The sequence below is a fragment of the Marmota monax genome, unplaced genomic scaffold (genome assembly GCF_021218885.2).
Source record: "Marmota monax isolate L192 unplaced genomic scaffold, Marmota_monax_Labrador192_F-V1.1 WCK01_AAM20220418_F8-fsc00205, whole genome shotgun sequence".
NCBI lineage: Eukaryota > Metazoa > Chordata > Mammalia > Rodentia > Sciuridae > Marmota > Marmota monax.
In genome coordinates, this window is record NW_026692417.1 from 1713247 (window position 1) to 1725683 (window position 12437).

Here is a 12437-nt window from a genome sequence, read left to right on the forward strand (position 1 = left end):
CCTGTCTTGGGGTTGCTGCCCTGGTCCCCCACTGATCCTCTTATCTAGGATGGGAGAGTATGAAGGGGTGGACCCTCAGGACTGGGGCTCAATCTCCAGCATGAAACTAAGACTCTTTCAATTGCTTCTCTCTGTTCCTATTTAATTTGTGGGGCTCCCCATTGGCCCCACCCTACACTACCAGGGCTTTGGAGAGGGAGTGCCCACTGAATGAGCCCTGAACTTTCTCCAGGCAAGGCCAGTGCTATATGTGATCCCTTCCTTAATAGTTTCCTCCTCCTTCTGCCCTCAAACCACTGACAAGAGTTTCATCAGGAACTGGGAAATCATCAAATCTTGAGGAAGACCCTGGGATGAGCTGATCCCTTCTCCCACACTGACCTAATTTAAGCCTTTCTTCAGCCAAGGTGACCAGCACCCCAGGTTATTGAGTTGTCATGTCCTAGCCAGGGACCCCCAAGGTGGGTCACAGCAATATTGTCCTTGAGCCTGCTGGGAAGGTGACCCATTGCTTGCCGGTTGCCATCTCTTCCATTCTGAAACAGATGATAAACCTTACCCTTGAGATTATGGACTTCTCTTTTTCCTCTTTTTCTTTTCTTTCTTTCTTTTTTTTTTTTTTTTTTTAAGAATTTAGCTCCTATTTCCTCAGTGGCCATTTCAATTCATCAACAAATTTTCCATAGTACCAATTGTGTGCCCAGCCCAGTACTGTGTTTAGGATCCTTGGGATTCTGTGACCAAAAAGAAGAGTCCCTACCGCTCACAGCCTAGCAAGGGACAGACTCCACAGGTATCTGGGAGAATGACTACTTCAAGGCAGTCTGTGGGTTGAGGTGCCCATGCTTCCTCTTGCCCAGAACTACTTCTTTGAGGCTCAGCGGTAGAGCTCTTGCCTAGCACGTGGGAGGCCCTGGGTTCGATCCTCAGCACCACATATAAATAAATAAATAGATAGATAGATACATAGATAGATAAAATTATTGTGTCCAACTATAATTGAAAAATAAATATTTAAAAAAAGAACTACCCCTTTGAGAAAGGCAGAGAAGATATGAGTGTGCCCTACAGCTGAGAACCCAGAAAGACCCTAATGCAGCCACCGCCAGTCTAGGTCTTCAATCCCTAGGGTCCTCAGGTCATTACTTACCATCTGTTACCCAAAGCCTGGCAAAAATAAGGCTAGATTAAGTAAAACCACTTATGCTGAAAATTATCATTCCAGCAAGCCTGAGTCTTTCTCTCTCATGTTGATCAGAACCAGGAGTTACCAAATAATAATAATAATAATAATAATAATAAAAAGAGAAAATATAATCAGTTTTAACCTATTAAATGTGCTTGGGGGCTGGGGATGTAGCTCAGTTGGTAGAGTGCTTGCTGCCTATGCACAAGACCCTCGGTTCAATCCCCAGTACCACCAAAAAAAAAAAAAACTATTCTTTATTGGGGCTGGGGATGTGGCTCAAGCGGTAGCGGGCTCGCCTGGCATGCGTGCGGACTGGGTTCAATCCTCAGCACCACACACAAAAAACAAAGATGTTGTGTCCGCCGAAAACTAAAAAATAAATATTAAAAAAGTAAAAATAAAATAAATAAATGTGCTTGGCTGGGCAGAAAATAACTCTCCAATCATGGTCCACAGAGGAGAAAATCCTACAGAGGAGGCTTGATGGTCAAGTTTGCAACCAATGCTTTGGTGGGTCTGTGCTGCCTCCTTCTGGGAACAGTTGGTATGACAGCCAAAACAGGTCAAGACTTTTCGCAATGAGTGAAATCAGGCAGGGGTGACATTTCATTTTGTTACACCTGATGGAGGGATTGTGCAATTGCTGGGGACACTCAAAGCTCAGGTGACTAGCAGATTTCCCTGAGAGTCACCTCCCTTCTTCCCTTCACTATTATTCCATAAGTACCTCTACTTAAAAAAATAAAAAGGTAACAGTGCTAATGTATCTTTCCAGAGATACTTTGGGGACATACAAGTCACGTGTGTGTGTTGGGGGGGGGGGTGTTGACAGAAATAGTAGCACACACTTCACACCATGCAGCACCTTGCTATTTTTACTTACTGTACCGTACCTGCCTGATGTACATTCCTCCATCACAGGAATCTGTCATAACTTATTTTACTATTCCCCTGCTGGTAGAAACAGTGCTGCCTGCAGGAAACATTTTGGTGTATATATATATATATATATATATATATATATATATATATATATATATATATATATATATATTTGTTTGCACTTACGTGTATATCTGACTGGGAGCAGTGGTGCCTGCTTGTAATCCCAGAGGTTTGGGAGGCTTAGGCAGGAGGATCACAAGTTCAAAACCAGCCTCAGCAACACAGCAAGACCCTGTCTCTAAATAAAATATAAAAAGGGCTGGGGATGTGGCTCAGTGATTAAATGCCCCTGGGTTCAATCCCTGGTTTAAAAATAAATAAATAAATAAAAACCTTATGTGTATATCTATAAGATAAATGTATAAATATGACATTGCTGGATCAAAGGTCAAGTGTTCTTAAATTTTTGATAGGCAGTCACAAAATTGCCATCTAAAAGTTTACACTAATTTGTATCCCCAACAATGAACAAGATTACCCACATCCTCCCAAACGGGATAATAATAGGCCTTTGATCTTAGGTAAGGCCTCTTTGAAAGTCCAGGTTACATGACCTGTCTCTTTGGACTATGGGTTTCACCAAGGTAAGAACTGTGTCTCTTCCATCCCTGAATCTCTAGGACAGTCTCTAGAAGTATTTGCTTAAGGCCACATGTGTGGTGCACACCTTTAATCCAAGCTATTCAGGAGGTTGAAGCAGGAGGATCACAAGTGCAGGGATAGCCTAATAACTTAGTGAGACACTGTCTCAAAATAAAATTTAAGGGCTGAGGTTGTGGCTCAACTGTAGAGCGCTTGCCTGTCACGTGTGAGGCCCTGGGTTCAATCCCACATAAAAATAAATAAGTAAAATAAAGGTATTGTGTCCAACTACAACTAAAAATATAATTTAAAAAATAAATAAATAAATAAAATTGAAAAAGGACTAGGAATGTAGCTCAGTGATAGGGTACTTTCCTATTACAGGGGAGGCCCTGGGTTCAGCTTCCAGTACTGTAAAAAAAAAAAAAAGTGTTTGCTAAATATTGAATGAAAGATACAGGACTGCATTTTGGCAAGGCTCTGGATGGATCGATAGATCAATGAAGGTGACAGCTATGCTCCAAAGCCCTCAACTCAGCCATACACTCCAGAGTGAGAAAGGTGACCACATGCCTCTGGCAGACTATTTCAGAGACTAAAACTCTTAATCTAAGGTTAATTTGGTGTTAACCAAAGAGTTTCTCCTGCCTCCCTCTGCTGAACTTTCAGGGGCAGCATGAAAATCAAGAGGGCCAATCTGGATTTAAATCCTGGCTCTGCCACTTCAATGGGGGACTTAAATGATCGCCATTAGCAATCTCAGTAGCCCTCATCAGAGAAATGGAATTAGAAAAACCACCAACTAATGGGGTTGTTTGTGCTTCATCCTTGGATCCCCCCATCCCCAAATCATTGTAACCCCCAGATGCATTTCCTGTGGTCTTTACCCCTCCTCATTCAGCCTCAGCCATCTGGCAAGTTTGTCCTACAGATAACCCCACTCCCAGACTATTGCTTCATCTTTATCATCCTCACTTCCACTTTTAGTGCTCTGGGTGCAAAGGACTTTATGTATAGTACTTTTTTTTTTTTTTTTTAGGTGCTGGGACTGGAACCCAGGGCCTTGTGCATGCTAGGCAGGTGTTCTACTACTAACCTCAGCTCATATGCAGAGTAATTTTAATATTCTGCTCTAGATATTTTCTAATTTTTATTAGGAGTTTTTCAACCCAAGAATTACTTAGAAGTGCATTTTGACATTTTCAAATGCAGGGAGTTATCTTTTTTTAGATTGTCAATTTCCAATTTAGCCCAAGACTGTCAGGCTGAGCAGAGTGGGTGGGCTGAGGGAGCTGCTTAGACATCCAAGGCCATTCTCATGGCTAGGGGTCACTTATAGTGGGTAGCAGACCCTTGCACCTGGTAGGCAGTAAGTGTTTTCATTTTATTTTTCTTGTACCAAGGATTGAACCCAGGGGCACTTAACTGTTGAACCACATCCCTAGCCCTAGTTGTTTTTGTTTTTGTTTTTGTTTGAGACAGGGTCTTGCTAAGTTACCTTGGGCCTCACTGGGTCCTAAGCTGGCTTCAAACTTGAGATCCTCCTGCCTCAACCTCCCAACTCACTTGGATTACAGGCATGCGCCACTGCACCCAGCATGGTAGGTTTTTAATGAATGCTGGTGGAAGGAACATTTATGGCAGACCTGCTGAACACCGGGTGTTGAGTCCCTAGAAGTGTCTTGTTCAGTTTGATTCTCATGGTAATGTGCCTGGGTTGGTATTATTAGCCCCTGTTCTGGTTTGAATGTGTCCCCCAAAGATCCCATGTTGGGAAATGTAATCCTCAATGCAACATTAGGAATGGGCCCTTTAAGAGGTGGTTAGGGCAGAGAACTCAATAATGGACTCATGGTGTTCTGGGAGGGAGTTCCTGATAAAAAGGTGAGTTCAGCTCCCTTGGGCACAGCCCTACACAAGATGCTTTCTACCCTGTTAGGAGGCAGAAAGAGGGCCTTCGCCAGCTATAGATCATCAGGCTTACATTTCTCAGAACTATAAGAAATAAATTTTGTTTCTTTATAAATTACCTAGTCTCAGGTATTCTGTTATAGCTATCCAAAACTGACTATGACAGCTCCATTATGCACAGATGAGAAGACCAGGGCTCAATGAGATGAAGTGACTTTTCCAAAATCAAGAAGATGGCAGACCAGAAACAAGTATAGGAGGAATGTGGAAGAATTAGACCCAGGAAGAGCTCCCAACTTAGAGGGGGAGTGCTGCAGGAAGGTCTGTGTGTCCAGGGACCACTGAGGAAGGAATGTTAATCTTAGCGGACTCCCGGCATGTGTGAGTTTAGGGCAATAAGTCAATTGAAACCCACTTACTGTCCATCTAAATATTTAAAAGTTGCCAGGGGCAGTGGTGCATGCCCACAATCCCTGTCTGTAATCCCAGCTACTTGGGAGGCTGAGGCAGGAGGGTCATAGTTTAAGGTCAGCCTGGACAATTTAGCAAGACCTGTCTCAAAATAATAAATAAAAAGGGCTGGGGATGTAGCTTAGTGGTAAAGTGCCTCTGAGTTCAATTCCTGGCACCACAAAAATACATGCCCTGAATAAAAATAAATATTTAAAGTTATAAATCAAACCAACACAGGTAAATAAAGTGAATTCTACATTCTTACCCTGGCATATATACTTTCTACAGGAAAGCCAAGTTCACATAAAAATTCTAGAAACACAGCTCTGCGGGCTGGGGATGTGGCTCAAGCTGTAGCGCGCTCGCCTGGCATGTGTGCGGCCTGGGTTCGATCCTCAGCACCACATACAAACAAAGATGTTGTGTCCGCCAAAAACTAAAAAATAAATATTAAAAAAAAAAGAAAGAAACACAGCTCTGCACTGGAATATGACTGTTTAGAGACTCCCCACTTTCTCTCCCCACACCTAGCTCTGTCCTGCATTATGAAGGCCCCCGCCACCCACACATGTAGATACCTCCACTGCATATCCATCCATATTTCACCAACAGCACCCTTGACATCTTCTCTGCTGAGGGCTCTGCACACCTTCTATGTGCTCTGCCCTTAGAAGAGCTGGGATGAGGCCTAGGCAGCCCCTGAGCAAGCTAAGTCCCAGGGGCAGAAGATCTCCTAGCCCTGTGCAATCCAATATGGTAACCACTAGCCACATCTGGTTAGTGAAATTTTAATTACTCAAAAGGAAATAATTTTGTGTGTTTTCTTGATCCTGGAGCTTGAACTCAGGGCCGTGGACATGCTAGACAAGTGCTGTACTACTTAGCAATATCCCCAGTGCCAAAAAAAAAAAATTAAAATTCAGTTCTTCAATCACATTAAGTCATACTTCATGTGCTCAACAGGCACATGCGGTTAGTGGCTACCACATTGCACAGTACAGATGGTAAACACTTCCTCATTGAAGAAAATTCTACTGGTCAGTGTTGGTCTATAAGGCAGGCAGGGCTCCTAGGGACCTGCTCACCCAGAGGGGAGGGACACAGCTGGAGGAGCCAAGAATGGGACCCTTCTTGCCCAGGTGTAAAAGCAGAATAGCCTGAGAAGTTGGGAAGGCTGCACAGAGAGTGACATTTGAGCTTTTGATGGAGTAGCATCAGAGGGTAGATAAAGGAAAGAAAATGTCAGTTTCAGACAGAGAAAACAGTATGCAGCAATGATCTGTTGAGAGAAATACCACAAGTTTGGAGTAAGGGGTATGGTGCTCAAGAGGAGAGGAGGAATCTGGAAGGATCCACAGGCCCAACTCTCAAGGTTTGGAAGGACATACTAAGGGATGTGAGACTTGAGCTGGGTGGCTGACAGAGTCAGGTGTGGTTGGAGGAACATGATCAGCCACATCTGATCGTGGCTTCAGTGAAGAAGAAGGAAGACTTGAGGATCAGATGCAGAATTCATTTTTAACCACAGACCAGGAAGAAGAAGCAGAGGGGAAGGAAGGGAGAGATCTTCCTTCCGTGGTGAAGACTTGGCTTTCATGAAAAGATAAAAACTAGCTCAGGTGCTGGAGAGATGGTGAGGTCACCACAGAACAAGAATAAAGGAGGCAGAACAGACTGAAAAGAAGTAAACACCTCCACTTTAGATTCATGGACTCTGAGGGGCATCCAGGGGGTCAGTCCAAGCAGGAGGGTGGAGATGCAGGGCTGCCCTCCTGGGCGTTGAACAAGAGAGCGGATGTTGAAGCTACTAGAAGGCTGAGCTCTCCCCAGGGATGTGAACCAGAACAGAAAATGACAGGATGTTTTCACTGGGGTTCAGGGAATGCGCAAAAAAGACCAGGACCTAAAGAAATCCTGACAAGCACCTCCTGCAGGAGCAACTCCACAGCTGGCTACCTCTGTGTCTCCCAGGGCAGCCAGCTCCTCACGGCATCATTTGTTGACGAAGGCGATGGGCGGAGACTGGCGAAGCCAAACTTGGCCTCCAGAGATTTCAGGGAGGTGGAAGCTAGCCATATCCATATCCTGGAGGAGGTCAAGAGGTTGAGGACTCTGGAACTGGGAATTAGGGTGTCCCTAGAGGCCTTCAAAAAGAGTGCTCTCAACAGCAGCTGCTGGATTTCAGCATGGAAAGAAGGGGGGAAAGAGAGACAGAGCCTAGGTTGGCCATCAGCAGAGAGAAAACTCACGGAATTAATGGTGTTAACCTGTTTTGAAAATCTAATTTTTTTTTTTAGTTGTAGATGGACACCTTTATTTTATTTATTTATTTTTATGTGGTGCTGAGGATCAAACCCAGTGTCTCACATGTGCTAAGCAAGTGCTCTACCACTGAGCTATCACCCCAGCCCTGAAAATTTAATTTTTGACAGACATGGAGCTGGGGATGTGGCTCAAGCGGTAGCGTGCTCGCCTGGCATGCGTGCGGCCCGGGTTCGATCCTCAGCACCACATACAAAGATGTTGCATCCGCCGAAAACTTAAAAAAATAAATAAATAAATAAATATTAAAATTCTCTCTTTCTCTCTCTGTCTCTCTCTCTCTAAAAAAAAAAATTTTTTTTGACAGACAATTTGAGGCTTAATCCTCAGAGGCTCAGGAGTTTTGTGAACCCCTGAAGGGGGAAAAATCATCCCAAGAATAGGGTTTGTATTCTCATCAGGGGTTCATAGTCTGAATCTATGATTAAAGAAACACCAGACAAAACCAAAATGAGGAATGCTTAATTAAAAGCAAAAGGGGAGCCAGGTGTGGTGGGGCAGGCCTGTAATCCCAGTGACAACAGAAGCTAAGGAAGGAGGACTAAAATTTTGAGGCCAGGCCCGAAGGGTGGTGCATGCCTATAATCCCAGCAGCTCGAGAGGCTGGGGCAGGAGGATCCCAAGTTCAAAGCCAGTCTCAGCAAAAGCAAGGGGCAAAGCAACTCAGTGAGACCCTGTGTCTAAATAAAATACAAAATAGGGCTGAGGACGTGGCTTAGTGGTCAAGTGCCCCTGAGTTCAATCCCTGGGTTCAATCTCTGGTATATATATATAAAGCAAAAGAGGAGGAGCTCTTTGAAAAAATGTCATGAAAGATAAGAATTGCTCCAGATTAAGGAAGCATAAAGAGGCCAGGCGAAGTGGCACATGCCTGTAATCCCAGCAGCTCAGGAGGCTGAGACAGGAGGATCTCAGGTTCAAAGCCAGCCTCAGCAATGGTGAGGTGCTAAGCAACTCAGTGAGACCCTGTCTCTAAATAAAATACAAAATGGGGCTGGAGATGTGGCTCAGTGGTTGAGTTCAATCCCTAGTACCCCACCACCCCAAAAAAAGAAGCATAAAAAGACATATGCAGTGTTTGATCATGGTCTGTATCCTATACTAAAGGAAAATATTCTAAAGGATCATTATTGAATTAGTGGATAACACTGGAGTGTGGACAGTAGATTAAAAGTCATCAATATTAAATTTCCTGCTAGTCTCAGTAGCACACACCTATAATTCCAACAACTTAGAAGTCTGAAGCAGGAGCATCACAAGATTGAGGCCAACCTAGGTGACTTAGCCAGACCCTATCTCAAAAAAAAAAAAATTAAACAGGACCTTAATTAATGAATTAATTTCCTGAAGGAGAAAGTCAACTATGGTGATGCAAAAGAATATCCTATATTTAGGAAGTAAATGCCCATTGAAGTATTTGTGGGCCAAGGTGCATGACAGCTGCCACTTACTCTCAGTTCAGAAAGTAATATATACATATGTATGTATTTGTGTGGGATCCAACCCAGGACCTTAAGCATGCTAATCACACTCTGTATCACTGAGCCACGCCTACACCCAACACATACATTTTAATATACATATAAAATTATATGTGCTTTTTTTTGGGGGGGGGAGTGTACCAGGAATTGAACTCAGGGGCACCCAACTACTGAGTCACATCCCTAGCCCTATTTTGTATTTTATTAGAGACAGGGTTTCACTGTATTGCTTAGTGCCTTGCTAAATTGCTGAGGCTGGCTTTGAACTCGGGATCTTCCTGCCTCAGCCTTCCGAGTTGCTGGAATTGCAGGTGTGTGCCACAGTGCCCGGCAAAAGTATATATTTTATACATGAAGAGAAAGTGCACAAAATTTTAACAACTGGTGAATCCAGGTAAAACACATAGAGAATCTTCATATCTTCTTGAAACTCTTTTGTAAGACTGAAATTATTTCCAAATAAAATTAAAAAAAAAAAATGCAACCACAAAAATTTCCAAACCAGGCGCCTTCTAAAAGTTAGGGATCTCTATTCTGCTCTTTTCCCCTAGTACTGGCAGGGAGCTGGCCCAGGGTGGGCCTTTCCGTTGGTCAGAGTCCTGGATGAACAGGGTGGAATTAAGGGCATAGGTGGTGAGCGGAAGGGCAAGGGCCCACTGTTTCGGGACATTCATCAACCTAAGACTTTTTTTTATTTGACAGCTTTGGGGAGACAGCAGACCCTGACCAGGAGTGACTCATCTGCGGGACCCCAGAGCGGTGGGGGAGCCCCGCCCCGCCCCGCCCCGCCCCGCAGGGAGGACCCCGACCGGCAGGTGCCGCTGTTGAGCCAGCTCTCGCTGAACCTGGCTGAGGCTCAGCTTGGCACTGGGAGCTGGTCAGCTCAGGGGTTTTCTTCCAGAACCCAGCCCACCAGGGACTGTGAATGGCCTCGCTCATCTTTGCCCCACTCTGGCCTCCCGCTTCCAGGGTTTCAGCTTCCCCATACTCCCGTCCCACCACGGATGCCCCAAGGCAACCCTTCCGATGATGCCAAGTGGAGGAGGGGAGGTACTCAGGGACAAGCTGCAGTCCTTGGCCTTAGAGTCTACGTAGCAAATTAATCCTCCCCTTTCCTCCACCCCAACCCCCTCTCTCCCTCCTCCTCCACATCCTCCTCCTCTTCCTGAGCAGCGTGATCAAAACAAACACACCTCCTCAGCCCATCCCACGCCTGCCTGGGCCTTTTCTCTGGGAATTGTAGATTCTGAACTCCAGCTCCTTCTGCTGGATGCAGGGTAGAGCTGGGAGAAGGGGTGCAGGGTGCTGGGTTAGGGAAGGGGTTTGAGAATGTCCTGTGATATTATTTCTTCTCCATCTGGGAAGGAGTTGCCCTCACAGGTCTTCTGCAGTCCTGTGGGCTGGGAGTGGAGGAGTCTTTCCTACCTGGGATGTGAAGTGACCATTTATTTCAGTTCTCTGCTGGTCTACCCAGACTCAAGGTAAAAGAAGCCTGGCTCCAAGGAGGACTAATATGCTCACTAACTCCTTCAACAATCTTTCACTGAACTTTAGCGCTGTGCGAGGTGTTAGGAGCTTTACCTAATTCAAGCAAGCACCTTAAATCCTAATTAGGACCATCAGAGACAGGTACCATACTCTAAGATGACTTGTCCAAAGAGCCAGTTTAATCTAGTGCTTCTCTGTGACTTCTCCCATCCAACCCATCAGGGTTCACCTCTTTCCTCTTCCAGGTCTCCTCACTTGATAAATCCCAGTTATCAGGTCTTACTAGACTTCAAAACTTTGTCCTAATGGTACCCCCACTCTACCAGGCTGGCCCTCAGACCATAGTGACTAGCTTGGGACAGTAAACCTTGGGGCTGTGCACTAGCCCTTACTATGTGGCCTTTCAGAAGTTCCTTAGGAGTTGGAGGTCTAGCTCAGTGGGAAAGTATGTTTTAACATCGGAGAGGTCCTGGGTTCAATTCTCAGCACACACCAAAAAACAGGGGAAAGAAGGAGAAGGAGAAGGAGAAGGAGGGGGAGGGGGAGAAAAGTTCCTCAACTTCTTCAATTTCTCATCTATACAACAGTGTTAAGGAGCAACACCTTTTTCATGGAGCTCTCAAGAGGGTAAAACAAGAGATGCATAGAAAGTGTTTAGATTTTTTTTTTTTTTTTCGGTACTGGAGATTGAACTCAGAGGGTCTCTACCACTAAGCAACACCCCAGTTCCTTTTATTTTCTCACTAAAAAATGAACCTTAGCTACTTGGGAGGCTGAGGCAGGAGGATTGCAAGTTGGAAGACATCCTTAGTGAGACCCAGTCTGAAAATTTTTAAAAAGGTGTGAGGATGTAGCTCAGTGGTTCTTCAGCACTTGGGTTCAATCACCAGTACCAAAAATAGATAGATGATAGATAAAATAAAAAGGACTGGGAGCACTGAGAATGTAGCTCAGTTACAGAGCACTTGTCTAGCATGAGTGAAGCCCTGAGTTAAATCCCTAATACTAAAAAAAAAAAAAAAAAAAAAAAAAAAAAAAAATCTTTTTGAGTCTACTTTTTTTGTTTCAATAGTAAGGATTGAACCCAGGGCCTTGCACATGCTAGGCAGGCACTGGTAGGCAGCTACACACCCAGTCCTTTATTCTGAGGCAGAGTCTCACTAAATTGCCCAGGCTGGCCTCAAACTTGTAATCTTCCTGCCTCAACCTTTCTCCTCATTGCTGGGATTACAGACACATGCCACCATACCTAGTTCATGGAAAAATTTTAACAGTGCCTAACAGCCTGGCACTGCATATTGTGTAAGATTACATACACACTTAGGTAATAGAAAGAAAAGAGGAGCTGGATAAGGTGGCACACTCCAGCAATTCCAGTGACTTGGGAAGCCGAGGCAGAAGGACCACAAGTTCCAAAATATCCTCAGCAATTTAGGGAAATCCTGTCTCAAAATTAAAACAATAAAAAGGAAAAAGAATGGAAGCAAAGATAAAAAATTAAATTTAAAAAATGACAAGGGCTAGGGTAAAGCTCTCTGGGTTGAATCCCCCCCTACCAAAAGGGGCTGGGGTTGTGACTCAGTGGTTGAGCACTTACCTCGAATGAGTGAAGTACTGGGTTTGATCCTCAGCACCACATTAAAAAAATAAATTAATAAAGAATTTGCACCTGAAACACTAAAGTGACTCATGGAATGTCCCCAAATTATTTGTATAAAGGATTCTTTAAAAGAGAGAGAGAGAGAGAGAGAGAGAGAGAGAGAGAGAGAGAGAGAGCTAAAAAGAAAAGGCATGGGGGGGGTGATAAATACCAAATGCAGAATAGGTTTTCTTTTAGTGGGAGAGAGGAGACTGAGATATGCCCAGGAGACTTCAAATGTTTTTCTAGCTTTATTTCTTAAGATGTTTGGGATTTTTTTTTGTTTTTGTTTTTATTTTGGTACTGGGATTGAACCCAGGGACACTTTGCAACTGAGCCACATCCCCAGCCCTTTTTATTTTGAAACAGGGTCTTGTTAAGTTGCCCAGGCTGGCTTGGAACTTGGGATACACACCTGTATCAACCT